Below are 12,938 nucleotides of genomic sequence, written 5' to 3' on the forward strand. Positions count from 1 at the left end.
CCTCTGGGATTTCGAATTGTGGAATCATTTTTTTTAGCATCACCCGGACCACTTTTTTTGTTTAGTTGGTTTGGCACGGGAAGGCCTCAGTCCATCCAGTCAGAGTGTCTACGAGCACTAACAGGTATTTGTAGTGTTTTTTTGTCCCACTTTTGAAGGTCGGTATTTAAGGCAGTGTTGAAAATAGTGGGACTGTTTGTAAAACCTTGAGGCAAAACTGTCCAGCACAATTGGGTGTTTTTTTTAGTATTTGGGTCTTTTTATTTGAATGTAAAAATCTCTTGGCTGTTTTTTTTAAGTGGGATGTAAAAGAAGGCATCTTTGAAAGATGATTGACACTCTCGAAGCAAACCATATTTAAGGAATCTTTGTATTAATGGTTTTAGGTCTTTTTAAGCTTTTTTTTTTTAATCGATATTGTGGCACTCTGGGCGGGGAAATTTTTGGCTTTAAATTAATGTTTATAGGGGTAGCTAGTTTGGCTCTTCTTGGCTTCTCTCCCACCCATACCCATGGTATTACAGCATCTTTTATTTTGGGGGGAATTTTTTTTGGTTTTTTTTTTGTAATAGGAGAACACACCTGAGCTTTTTAGGCTTTTTTAGTTGGTATCTTTATAGTAATTTTGTCTTTTGAAAAGATCAATTGGGCATGTAATTTGCACAGCAAATCCCTCCCAAACAAAGGCATGGGGCACTCAGGCATATACAGGAACTGATGAGATTTCTTTTTTTTTTAATTTGTATTTTATGGGTGGCACAAAAGGACGATATGTCCGCTGGCCGGTGGCTCTGATTATGGGGATCTTGGTTTTTGATAAGGGTCTTTTAAAATTGGTTATAAGCACTACTGCTTGTGGCCCTGTGAGTAACAAAGCACACCCCCAGCTCTGTTACATAGCCCTCATGGCAGGTTTTAACTTTCCAGTTATTTGATGGAAGAATGATACAGCCAAACGTAAAATCTCAAGCAAGGTCCTAAATTATTTGGAAAACATCTTTCTGTTCCTAAAAGTGAAGGATATGATTAGTGAATCATCTCTCTTGGAGGTTGTCCTGACCAACAGGGAAGAATTGGTTGAGGACGTGAGGATAATGGGAGTTTAGTAGACTTCATCATTCCAAGACAGGGAAAGCACGAGGTCAGCAGAATAAAGACACTGGATTGCAAAAGGGCAATTTTCAGGGAAATAGTATGTGAGATGCCTTGGGAGGACAGACTGAAGGATAAGGTGGCCCAGGATGTCTAGCAGACTCTAAAGAGCATGAATTGGAGGCGCAATAACAAGTTATTCTGACATGATGGAAGCATAAAAAGAACAGCAGGTGACCAATGTGGCTGCACAAGGAGCTTCTTTAGATGCCTTATAATCAAAAGGAAAATGTAGAGGCAACTGAAGGACAGGAAGGCCACGAAGGAAGCATAGCAATAACTAGCAGAAAATGTCATGGGCAAAATCAAGGAGGCAAAGGTGAAAAATGAGTTACACTTGGTGAAGGAAGTTAAGGGCAACAAGGAGGGGTTCTAAAAATAGACTGGTCAGAATAGAAAAACTAAGCAAGTTGTCGGTCCATTGCTAAAGAGCCAGGCTGTGCTACTAACAGAGGCTGAAAATAAGGCAGAAGTGCTGAAAAGCTACCTGGCCTCACTCTTATTAAAAAAAAAAAAAAAAAATCTGAAACAAGACAGCTAATAAAAATTAGACGAGAGAAAAAGTTAAGGGATAACAAAAGAGAGTTTTTGGTTGATTTAAAAAAAAAATCAAGTCAGCCAGACCTGATGAACTTCATCCCAGGCTACTGAAGGAACTGGCAGAAAAGCTCTCAGAGCCCATGGCAATTATTATATTTATCAAAAGGCAGAACAGGTGAAGTACCAGAGGACTAGAGAAGGACCAACGTTGTTCCCTTCTTTAAAAAAGGAGGACCCATGGAATTGCACACAGGTCAGCCCAACTTCAATACCTGGGAAGTTACTGGAGCTCATTTTTAAGAAGTTAATATGTGAGCATCTGGAGGAGAGGCTGATCACAAGCAGCCAGCATCAATTTGCTAAGAACAAATGGCATCAAAGAAATGTGATCTCCCTCTTCAACAAAGTATTTAGTTAGGTGAGGGCAGCGAATGCAGCGTGCATGCTGTGTTCAGATCTCAGTAAGATTTTTAACAAAGTTCCACACAAACTTCTCCTAGACAAATCAGGGAAACATGGACTAGGTAAACTTACTGCAGGGTGGATAGACACCTGAATTAAAAGCTGCAAGCAAAAAGTAATTATAAATGGATCGATGCTGGAACAGCAGGAGGTTTTGAGCAGAGTCTTACAACTGCATCCTGCATCCAGTGCTGCTGAAAAGGAGTATTAATGATCTGAATGCAAGGACAGAGAGCTTTCTGAGCAAATTTTCAAATGGCTTGAAACTGGAAAGGATTGCAAACACCCTGGAAGGAGCAAAATTCAGAAAAATCTTCATAGATCGGTGATCTGGACTAGAAACAACAGAATGAAGTTCAAAGCAGACCAAGTCAAAGCACTACAGCTGAGGAAAAACAATTGAAAGCACAAATAAAGAACAGGAAAAACTGGCTGGATGGCAGCACTGCTGAGAAGAGTTGGTGTTTTGGTGGATCCTGTGATCCAGTCTGAATCAACAACGTGATGTAGCTGCATAAAAGTTTCTAAGACACCGGAGGTGGTAGTGCCGCTCTAATCAGTGGTGGATAGGCCTCATCTAGAGCACTGGGGGACAACCTTTTGGGCAAGTATGCCACAAAATTACCCCCACACCCTCCCCACCTGCCAGTCCTCTCCTGCTGCTCAGTCTGTTATCCTGCTTTCTGTTCCCAGCCCTGTGTTTCCCTGCCTGATCTGCTGCTCTGCTTTCTATTTCCTTTCCTGTGCTCCTTGCCCAGTTTGCTGCTTTGTTTTTTGCTCCCTGCCCTATCTACCACTGTGCTTGCTGCCTGTCCCCCCCTGATCTGCCACATGCCACATAGAGGCCACCCACCGCACTTGTGGCACACAGGTCATAGATTGGTCACCCCTGATCTGAAGGCTTGTATGCAGTTCTGGGCATTTTCAAAAGGATGTGGAGAAGCTAAAGAAAGCCCAACAAAATAATAAAGGGTTTGAAAGGGAAGCTCTACAAAGAGAGGCTGAGAAAAATAAGCATGTTTAGCTTGCAGAAAAAGCAACTGAAGGGAGGCAGAAGAGCGGGTTTCAAATGTCTGAAGGGTTGGTAATGAAGAATGAAATCAAAACAGAGGGCAAGTCAAATAGCAATGGCTTGAAATTGCAGTAAAGTCGAATGAGTTCATTTCAGAATTAGGAAAAGTGTCTGTTGTTGCTGAAACAGTGGAACAGACTGAAGCAGGACGGCTTTGGTTGACCACTGTTGCCTAACTGTAGTTATAATTGTCTCTCTCATCTAAATTTGAGTGGCCACAGTCTGGAACGGGCTCCCAAGGGAGGTGGTGCTCTCCCCTGCCCTGGGGGTCTTCAAGAGGAGGTTAGATGAGCATCTAGCTGGAGTCATCTGAACCCAGCACTCTTTCCTGCCTATGCAGGGGGTCGGACTCGATGATCTATTGAGGTCCCTTCCGCCCCTAGCATCTATGAATCTATGAAATGCAAGCTCCTGACTTATATTTTTTGGTCGATACCAGGCTTAGGACAGCATCAGAGTTTTGAATTCCTGATTGTCAGTTCCAGATCTGCCACCTCACTTGAGCCAGTTCAGGACTACCAGTGGCAGAGCCTCATCTTGCCCCTGTGTGCCAGGGAAGGCACTCCTAGGCTGGGCAGTGCCGGGTATGGGGCAGGGAGAGCATGGGCTCTGGGTGCAGGGGTTGCACATCCTCACAGGCAGATGTGAGAGCTGTGGCACCTGTGTTGGGTTCAGTGTCCAGGGGGAGCGAGGGGGACATGACAGCTGGCTCCAGCCCTGCCCAGAACAGGCTGAAATCATAGTACGTGCCCCCCTGCAAACATTCAGAACACGTTCTAACATTTAATACGGCCCGGTAATGGTTACTGTCATCTCAGATAAAACATGCGCTCAAAGTTTGATGTGACGGGGCTCTAAGGGTGACGGTCTATTCCTCCTGGGTCATCTCAGTGGCTGTTTGTGCTCATCTGTGTGGCACTTCAGATGCTTACACGCCCAGGGAATTCTGTTCCTGAACTTGTCTTTAGAGTGACCGCCTTTTCAAAATGCAAAAGAGGGACACATGAGGCCAGTGGCCAGGTAGGGGTGTCATGTGGTGCCACCCCACTACCTGCCATAACCCCCGCAGAGGGGAGCACATCTCCCCCATCCACCCCCGTGCTGTCACTGCTGCTGCCAGCCCAGGGGAACAGGTTGCCCACAGCCCCCGTGCCACCCACCTGAGTGCACACAAAGCAATAGGGGTGGGCAGGCGGGCAGCAAGAGCCCACCTGCCGACACAGCAGAGTCAGGGGCAGTGTCCCAGCCATCAGGGACAGGTCGCACCACAGCCACCACCCCAGAGGGCACCCTCTGCACCCAGCTGACCCCAGCCCCATTTACTGCTGCTTCTGCAACCTCCTGGCTGCCACCGCCACTGGCGCTGGGCTTGGCACTCGCTCCCTCCAGCACCGTCTTCCAGCTGAACTGCGTCGAGGGAAATCTGGGACAAATGCTGTTCTGCGGTCAGTTAGCCAGGACTTGATGTTTACATTTCAGGACTCTCCCATCTAGATCTTTGAACCCCTGAGCTGGCCGCATGTTAATACCTTATAGTGGCTTAAAGCACTCGTTGTTCCATTTACAATTATGAAACTCCAGGGCAGGATTATCTTCAATCCGCCTAATGTTGTTCCTGTTCCATTGCTGTGTAGCCGCTTCCTACAGCTATTCTGCCCAAGTTTAAGTCCACCAGTATCCCAGAATGCAGTGGCTGCTCCTGACTCATGGCAAGCAGAGATGCTGGGGCACAGCAGAGCTGGGCACAGCGCCTCACCCCTTGGGGAGGTTGGGCAGAGTGGTGCCTCCCAAAAGCGGAGGCACGGGACACAAGCACTACCTGAGCTCCAAAGAAAAAAGCATCAGGCTATATGAAGCTCAGAGCAAGCACGATCCAGGGCAGCAAGCCCGGAGCGCACCGGTCTGGCTGAAACAGTCCAGTGGCTCTGTAATGGGAGCAGGGCCGGCAGGCTTAAGTCCTGACAGCCTTGCCCTCAGTGCAGAGCTGCTGAGTTGGTTTCAGTGAGACCAGAGAGCCCCAGGGAAGCTTCTCTCACTGCAACTGATGCAGTGATGGGTACGCTCCGTGTCCAGCAGGACTAGTGAGTGGGTCCTGCTCCAAGTCCTGCCCCTGCTCACCAAACCTCTAGTGGCAAGTCATAACTGTGCAAGTGAATAAGAGTCAGAGCAAACTTCCCTTGCTGCAACTTGAGACTGTTGCTCCTTGTTCTGTTATCTGCCACCACTGAGAACAGGCTAGCTCCATCCTCCTTAGAAGCACCCAGCAGGTAGTTACTGATTGCTATTAAAGCCCCTCTCAGTCTTCTCTTCCCTAAACTAAATAAGCCCAGTTCCCTCAGCCTCTCCTCAGAAGTCATATGCCCCAGCCCCTGAACCATTTTTGCTGCCCTCCACTGGACTTTCTCTAATTTCTCCACGTTCTTTCTGTAGAGGAGAGACCAAAACTTAACACATTATTCCAGATATGGCCTCACCAATGCTGAATAGAGGGAATAATCACTTCCCATGACCTCCTGGCAACACTCCTAGCAATACAGCCCAGTATGCCGTTAGCGTTCTTGGCAACAAGGGCACACTGTTTGTTCACATTCAGCTTATTGTCCACTGTAACCCCCAGGCAATTTTCTGCAGAGCTGCTGCCCAGCCAGAAGGCCCCCAGCCTGTAGTAGTGCATGGGACTGTTCCGTCCTACGTGCAGGACGTGGCACTTGGTGCTGTTGAACCAGATGAGATTTCTTCTGGCTCAGTCCTCCAATTTGTCTCGGTTATTGTGAATTCTAGACCTACCCTCCAGCATATCTATTATTCCCCACAGCTTGGTGTCACCTATGAACTTGCTGAGGGTGTACTCTGTGCCACCTTCCAGGTCATTGATGAACATATTGAACAAAACCAGCCCCAGGATCGACCGCTGGCATACTCCACTTAATCCTGGCTGCCAACTAGACATCAAGCCATTATTACTACCCTCTCAGCCTGATGCTCCAGCCAGTTTTCTATCCACCTTACAGTCTATAGTACCTGGGCAGGCTGGATAGAGTGGTGCTGTAGACTAGATCCAGCCTAAGAGCTGTATGCTTGACATCCCTGATCTAAAGTGTCATCCACTAAAAAGCTAATACCTCCCTATACAAGGCTTTTACAGATACATCATGAAGTTGGAGAAGGCATATGAAAAATTAACAAAGGCCAATGCACTGAATATGTAATGTAACCAACACTGGAATTATATATGTAGGAAATAATTACCTGTGATGTCTCTTTTTTATATTGTGTAAAAAGAAGGAGTTAGTCTACTGGTGTTTCTACTGCAGCATCCTTAGGGCAGCGTATGTGCCCTTTCTGAGAAAACACAACTTGAAATATACATTTCTTGGTTCACTAACCGGTTGAGATTTTCTTGTATTTTCCTTTACTTTGAGCTCTCTTGATTGCAAATGTCATCCATGCACAAGCACCAATAATGAAGTTCAAACGATGCCCCAAACTTGTGCAACATTACTTAAAGTAGTTCATTTTGAGATTACAAAACACTTTTTATTTTCATTTCAAGTTTTGCATTTGCATTTTTCCCCATCATTACCACTACCTTGAATTGCAAAAAGGAGGAAATGTAAAAGGTGAAAAATTGACCTTTTATAATAGCTAGTACATTTGGAAAACATTTTTTTCACCTGGCAATTATGAAATTATGTTTCCTATTTTAATAGCCCAAGGATATGCATAACAATCATCTGGAATAACTCTGCAGTAAATAAAGATATCACCCTCCAAAACCCTTGCCTTTCACGTAATTCCTAGATCATCATGGTTGCAACATCACAAATACCTGGCTGCAACATCACAAGTGGCTGCAACATACAAATACCAAATATTTGTGCCATTTTTAGCAAAAGTCTCAGAAACCAACTAGAATAAACTGAACCAATATATTAATGGACATTTCTCTTTTCATGAAGTTCAGCTTCATTAATGTGTTTCCCTCTTCAAGAGCACAAAAAAAAGACTAGGTACCATGCTGCTCCTGTTCTGAGAAGTTATGTCTGAACAAATACAAAACCAATAAACACAGAAAGTTGCACCACTTTGGTTACACGTTTAGTAACTGCGGTCTAACTTCGTACATGGGCACCATTGCATTAATTTGAACATGCCTTGTGTCCGTGCAGCAGTTTCCTCCTATTATAAAACCAGGTAAGTTCTGGGTGGGCAGAACCCTGTCAATGAACTATATATCTTGTTGGGTTCTTAGCAGAAGGGTGAATTTCAGCCTTGGGGGAACAAAGAAGGACATATATTGCTTCCAACACCAACTCAGGCTCTCCAGAGTTTGCTTTCAGTATAAAGCCTTGGCCCCAGTAGCTGTACCTGCCCAGTTATATTGTGCCATAATGGGTGCATCTACACCTGACCCTTGGCACTACCAGGGGCGCTCTCCTGGATAATGTCATCCCACCAAGTCTCATGCGATAAACCCAGAAATGAAGCAGTGAAGCCACTGTGAGACCACCCACCTTAGCAGCCTGCAAGCATATCAAAGAGAGACATTTTGAGAGTGGCTGGTGTTGGTTTGTGAGGACAGAGCACATACTGACAGAAGAGGCTTTATCACCAGACTGGCTACACAACGTCTTTGAACAACTTCAGTCAAAGCTGGGAAAAGCCCTCTTTTGGAAGCATTTCTGGGTGTGTCTACACAGTCATTAATGCTCAGTAGTCACTGCACATTTAATTTAGTACTTGCTTAATGAAGTACTAGCTAAACATGCAGAAACTAGAGGAACTGTGCAGGAGTGCCAGCGAATGCCTTTTTAGTGACACTACTGCACAGTAGCCTAATAAGACTGTACAGGAGCGTATTAGCACTGTCCATGCTGTGATGCACTACTGCGCAGTGTTAGTAGGCTGCTGTGCGCTAAGTGTCTTGTGTAGATGCACCCCCTGTGTCCTAAAGAGGGATTTTGCTTATGATTATTTCGCATCCCCAGCCAACATGGCTACACTGGCAAAAATGTGACCTTACCTAAGTCTAAAAGAGATGACTGCAGTAGTGATTTTCATATGTCCTGAGAGTTTCTCTGAAAATGTTCTACCACTTGAATAACGATTCAAATCATTTAACCTGAGTGGATCAAGCCTGCGGATCAGTGTGGTTCACAGGCAGAACCAGTCAGGACTCCTGGGTTTTGAAGGTAGACTTTTATCTTTCTGAAAGTTTTATTGTCAGTCTGGCCCAGATCTAGGTGATCTGATTTGCAGTCCCCGTGACTCTAGCCTGTAAGATACAATTTCTCTCTCATTTTGAAGAAGACAATCCAACAGTACTGACTCCCATCCCCACCCTGCCCTCATTCATGAGACCTTTGTACTTTCCAGGAACGGAGAAATAGCCAGACGTCCTGACTTTTTTCTCCACTGGCTATAAGTCACTAAACCCCACTCCCCTCCCAGACCAGGATCCAGAACCGAGGAGCCGGGAGCCACAGGACCATTCCTCCTCCACCGTAACTCAGTGGTCCGTCTTGCCCATCATTTTGAGTACGGCTCCTTTGACCTCCTTGTTCCTCAGGCTGTAGATAAGAGGATTCAGGAGGGCAGACACAACATTATACAAGAGGGAAAACATTTTGTCCCGCTCGGGTGAGTAGCTGGAGGCTGGGCGCATGTACATGTACACGGCGGTACCATAGAAGAGAGTCACAACAGTGATGTGTGAGGTGCAGGTGGAGAAGGCTTTGAACCTCCCCTCAGCTGAGCTGATCCTCAGGATGGCTTCCAGGATGAATACATAGGAGATTAGGATCAAAGACAGTGGGGTGAGGAGTAGTATAACTGCCATCAAAAGGGTCACCTGCTCAGTGAGGCGTGTGTCTGCACGGGCCAGCTTCAAGATGGCTGGCACCTCACAAAAGAAGTGATTGATTTCATTTAAGCAGTAGGGGAACCTCATGGTGAAGCCTGTATTCATTATGGAAAGAAGGAAGCCAGATACCCAGAAGCTGATGGCCATCTTGACGCAGACTGACCTGTTCCTGATGATGGTATAGCGCAAAGGGTGGCATAGGGCCACGTACCGGTCATAGGCCATTGCAGCTTAGAGTATACACTCAATTATTGCCAGAGAGAGGAAGATGAACATCTGAGCAACACAGGCAGCATAGAAAATGCTTTCCTTTGTGGAGAGGAGGTGGACCAGCATCTGGGGAACGGTGGTGGTGGTGTAGCTGATATCTAGGAAGGAGAGGTTGGCCAGAAAGAAGTACATGGGTGTGTGGAGACGGGAGTCAGTCTTGACAAGGGCAATGAGGAGGCTGTTCCCAAAGAGGGTCGCCAGGTAGATAGTTAGGAAGAACACGAACAGCAGCAGCTGCGTCTTGGGCTGGCTGGAGAACCCCAGCAGGATGAACTCCGACACCGAGGTGCTGTTCCCCCAGTAATAGTCCTCATGATTTCCCACCTAAGATGAAAAGGGAGTGGTGAGAGAAGCAATCACGCAGAAGGATAAAACCCAAAAGGGCTAAATTCTGTTTTGCTTTGCATCCCACAATGGCATTTACACAGCCATGTAACTGCAGATTTTGGCACTTACATAGTTTAAAATTCACCTTGGGACTTGCAAGTGTGCACATGTGTGTTGAGCATCCTAACTACACACATGCACAGTATCCTATGCTTATGCAGGTATGCACATAGCCTGGAAAGCCCGAAATAGTAGTCTGGGAAAAATGTATCATTAATCAGTAACAAATGATAACAAAGGGCTCTCCCATGGCCAAGGTTCAAATTAGACTTTGACTCTTGGGGCAGGGGGACTTTGATTTCATTGATTAACAAGTCCACCTAAATGAAGGAGCAATCTTATCAGAGAAGCCCCCAGGTTATGATTTTCAAATCTTACAGGGGGCTCTTGTCTCTTATCTTTTGTCTCTAATTTGGACATTGTGCATTGCTAAACTGAACAGTTGGAGCACTCAGTCCATGCTAAGACTGCCCTGAACCTGGGGATTGGAATCTGCATTTTCTACTGGTATTAGCTCATAACCTGTTGCTGCTCCAGGCACCAAGCTACCACATAGTACAATACAGACACTTCCCCAACCTCCCCAATTCTTCTGGCCCACTAAGCAGCCAAGAGACATGGGGAACTAGAAGAAAGCCAGCTAGCTAGAAAATGCAGTGGTCAGTGAGGTGGCTGCTTTCCTGGATGGGAAGAAAGCAGCCTGTGAAGAAACTTTCCCAGTGCTATTTATCCACTCAAGAGTAGATGGAAAATACTCTAGGCAATGCTGAAGGACAGAAGATGGGAGGGAGGTTTAAACTTGGGTCTACTGTTCCTTGGGCTTATACCCTAATAACTAGGTTTGGGAGTAAACCATGGGAGGGACTTCCTTCAGGACAGTACACGTGGAGGGCAATTCCATCCCCTAATTCAGTAGGAAACAGAATTGCAAACTCTGCACAAGTTCCCAAAGCTGCAGTTATGCAGCTGCATACATGACATTTCACCATGCAAAACGAAGCAGGAATTAGCTCAAGGAAACTACAGCCTCTATCTAAGTAACTAACTCCCACATAGCAAGGAGTCCCAGCTTCCCAGCAGCCCATTTCGATTCTGAGATACTGCACCGATTAAGTGACAGTCTTGCCATGGTCAAAGCTGTTTTTTTTAACCAACAAAGATCAAGACGTCACCACAGCAGATCCTGGACCTAGATGGGCAACTCCTGTTCCAAAGAGCTTGCTGTCTCAAATGATAGAAGTCAAAGAATGAGAGGAGAAAGAAACACACCAGATCACTAGTACAGCTGCAACCAGCAACCTAGTCTCCGACGTCCCATTGCAGTGCCTCTCGTCTAAGTCATTCTCCTGCTGAAAATGTGGGTAGTGGGGGCAGATGCCAGTCTGAGGTTTTCCACTATTCTTGGGTTTATTCACATCTAGAGTTTGGTTGAAGCCTCATGAAGCACTCAGATACCATGATGATGGGTGCCTGGACAAATGGACACACAAACTGACAGAAAGGCAGAATGTCAGACACAAATCTCTATCAGGTCCTTTAGGGCTCTTTTTTCAGAAAAAATGTACAAATACACTAAATAGATATGCTAGAATTAATACAACCTTGTTGGTAGTCAACCTGAAAATGTTCTCCTTCCTAGAATCAAGGGCTTATCCAGTTACATCTTTTATTGGACCAACTGTATACCTGGAAGAAATGTTAGAGAAGCTTGATTTTGTGCCCAAAGGCTTGTCTAACAGCTCTTTCAGCTATACAGTTGGTCAAATAAAAGATGTTAACAAAAAAAGCCTTGTTTTTCACATATATTCTGGACTTTCATAGCTACAATAGCACTCCAGGTCTTCCTAGAGGAATTTGAGAAAGTATATATTCCTTGAAGGAACAATTGTGGCTATTCCTTAATTAAAATGATTCATTATTTGTTCACAAGTTCCTCAGAAAATCAAGATAGTTACTGGAAAAAAACCGACCAACTGGTATTGGAAAATTTCTGACCTGCTATAGTCCTGCAGTCTTTCCATGCTCTTAAGCGATCATTCCCTAAGGGAATCTCCACTTTGACCGTCTGAACTCTATTGCTTGAATGGTCAACAGCAAAACAAAGTGGAGCCACTTCCCTGTTCTGCTTGGGGGTCCAGGTCTGCGTTTCTCCACTGACCCAAAGCAACTGCAAACCTGTCTCAGAAACAGCCAGGTCATGGCTCCCTTGGCACAGCAAAGTGCATCAATGTACTCATCACTTCTCATTGACTCTGACCTATGATGCAGGATTTCAATTGGGCAGAAACACACCTAAGTACAAGGAACTGTTAACAGGATGCTGAGTAGAGCAGAGAGGCACTGCAATAGTCACAAGGAACAGCAACATAAATCAGACTAGCTGGCCATTCAATGAAAGACCCTCTAATGAAGGACATGCACTCTACGGTATTCAGTACTGAAACTCACTCCAATGCACCTACACTCAAGCACTATCCATCTCCCCTAGTCCTTTCCTTCTGGATTAGACCAATGATCCAGCCATTCCAGCTCCTTCCTGATTATTCATAGGAGCACAAGAATTCCCAAACTGGACCAAGCTACTGGTCTATTTGTCTGAGTGCCTGCCTCCAGCTGTAGCCAGTGCCAGCGCACGAGAGGAAGAGGCAAGAGGACAATTATGGAGCAAGAGGGCCACGGAAAAGGCCTATATTAAATGCCCATACTTGAAGATATGCTTGTATTCTGTTCCTCACCTTCACTAATACCAATTCTTTGTTTTTCCTCTAACCTTAGTGTTCAGTATCTACACCCCTCAGTCTAGTATTTTCATCCCAGCACAGTTCACAGGAAATGCCACTTACCTTCATTCTCCTTTTCCACCTGAGAGAGCAGGATATTTCCTTCAGCTACCAAAATCCATGATCCAGATGTAGCAGGCAATAGATCACCATAAATGAATTCCTCAGACCAAGGACAAAATAGTTGCTAAATCTTTCTTTACTTGTGGAAAACTTTGCCTGGATGGCAATCATATATGGCAGCTAAAGAAAAAATAATAATAATTCCAAAAGATAAATGAAGCAGCTTACTCGTAGATCTACCAGTAAAATAAAATTGAATGGCAAACTCATTACTAACTTCATAGCCACATTTTGTTTCAAGAGAACACAAAGTTAAAATTATAACTTTTAAAAATTTTAGTTTGATCCA

General features: G+C 45.2%; 1 pseudogene; it reads right to left on the reverse strand.

Moving 5' to 3' along the window:
* Nucleotides 1-8,652: 8,652 nt before the first annotated feature.
* LOC132243738 (olfactory receptor 2K2-like) lies at nt 8,653-12,595 on the reverse strand (annotated as a pseudogene).
* Between the last annotated feature and the right edge of the window lie 343 nt (nt 12,596-12,938).

The sequence above is a fragment of the Alligator mississippiensis genome, chromosome 11, assembly GCF_030867095.1.
Source record: "Alligator mississippiensis isolate rAllMis1 chromosome 11, rAllMis1, whole genome shotgun sequence".
Taxonomy (NCBI): Eukaryota; Metazoa; Chordata; order Crocodylia; family Alligatoridae; genus Alligator; species Alligator mississippiensis.